A 2170-nucleotide genomic window follows, 5' to 3' on the forward strand; every position below is an offset into this window, starting at 1 on the left:
GCGCGGTGCTGTTTTACCATTTGCGAGGGCCTTCAGGGTTCGAATGATAATTTTTGCGGGAGACACTGATTTGGCATTAAAACTTTTTAAAGACTCTTAGTTGATTTGTAGTCAAACACAGACATCAGAATCTGAAACCAGAGAACTCTGTGAACTCAACTAGGAACTGATTTTAGACCACTGTTTTTGGCCGATGTGTCTGACGAGTGAAGCCCCAGACAGATAGACTGACAAAGTAGAGGGCTTGGGGGCTCTGGGTGAGGGGGAAGGCTGTGATCCTGACCACAGATTCCGCTAGGGAACATTTCATCCTACTGAGAGACAGAGTGGAAACTCAGATGCTCTGGCACACAAACTCGGCATGGCGTCTCCGTGTCTCACCAACTAGCTATGGGTGGTGGAAAAATCAACCAGAACACAACTGCTCAGTTTTACTCCAAGATTCTCTAAGGATTTTAGTCTACTAATAATCATAGTTTTTGTGGCTGTTTGTCTTGTTTTCTCTTTCCTTATTTTATTTTCAGCAATTTAGCTATTATTATCATTCTACTGCACCCTCAAATAAGTCTTGATTTCATAACTTTCAGCTGAAGGCTTAGCTGAGATGCCCTTGTATTTTGAGGGTTCAACTAAATGATACCAAGAGATTATACAGAATATTATTCTACCTTTTTCAGATATAGTGTATGTGATATATTTGAAAGCATTTTATGGTGTGTTGTCCCATTTGTTTTAGTGTCTTCACACCACATATTTTCTTAAGCGTGGCATGATGATCATCACTGAAGAGACAAATCGTCTATAGCTCTATTCTTCCCATCAGTTATCTTTCACTCTTTTCATTCCCTCTCTTTTCATTCTCACTTTGTCTCCGCTTGGTGGGTGGGGACAACAAACAATTTGGTTGATTATCAATGTTCCTATTTGTTTGTGAAAACCCCATATTTGATTTCCAATTCCAAACTCCTAGAGGTCTTCCATTGGGATCACGAGTCATGACAGCCTATTGTCACAGACTCCTGAACAACACCCTTCACATGAAGCTCCTCTCACTCACACACAAAAACAACAACTTCTGAGCAACACTCCACATCACTACTGTACCTTAGAGAGTGAACTGAGCGAGCGCTGCTAAGCCAAGTCAAGTCTTTTCCCTGTGACTTTGTCATCTAATCAAAGTAGCAAACAGCCCTGGAGGACCAGGCGAGGAGCATACTGTTTGTTTGTGTTTGTGAGATTATTCAAGGTGTTAAGGCGGTAGGGGGTAATGGGGGAAGCCAAGGTGGTAAAACTTTGGGAGAACCTCATGACAGTGCGTGGGGACTGCGAGGAAGAACTTCTGGGCACAGTTATGATTGAAGTTTATGGCAGCTGGGACCTCCTGACAGAATCCAAGCACCTACAAATAGATGTTTCATATGTGTGTTTACCCAGTGTTAATGTAGTTCGCAGGTAGCTTTGAATGCACCAAAGCACATCATATCAATCTTTGCCACTCTTCGCTTTTATTTCTTCTTTCGTACACACATTTCTGTGTGTGGCAGCATGTGGGTGGGGAAATGGATAGAAGAGTGCAAGTTACGGCTAAGATTAGAGGATGTATAATGCGCTAACAAAATAAAAGTCTTGACAGCTTATGTAGGTCATAAGTTCCCACTTATGCAGTTCAGGTCCCTGTGTACAGAGAAACAAATAGTCTGATTCAAGGTAATAACTCATGAAAAAGGACAAATAATATTCAAGGCTTTCTCTGTCTCAAAAATATAAGCGATATTTGTGATGTTCAAACCCTGTCTTCTTCGGTTTACCACTTTTGGTGCTCTACAGCCAGCCAGCAAAGGTCTTTAGGTCTACCCATGACCTTGGATAGCCTTTCCCCTTCAACCCTCCTCCACACTCCCACTTTCTGGCAGGCCTTTCCCCTACAACCCTCCTCCATACTCCAACTATCTGGCAGGCCTCCCTGAGATCAACTCTCTCTAAATATTTTGTAAAACCTCTGTGAGGCAATATGAAACTCAATAAAGTACTAGAAAATGTAGGTGTGTCTGAATAGATGGAAAATAGAGTTGTGTTTATGATAAATGGAACATAGCAATTTATCACATATACTTGAAAAAGTTAATGGACATTTGCTTGGGAAATTAAATATTGGATTTGTTACTTACAT

Source organism: Coregonus lavaretus, assembly GCF_964263955.1.
Source record: "Coregonus lavaretus genome assembly, contig: HAP1_SCAFFOLD_823, whole genome shotgun sequence".
NCBI classification, from domain to species: Eukaryota; Metazoa; Chordata; class Actinopteri; order Salmoniformes; family Salmonidae; genus Coregonus; species Coregonus lavaretus.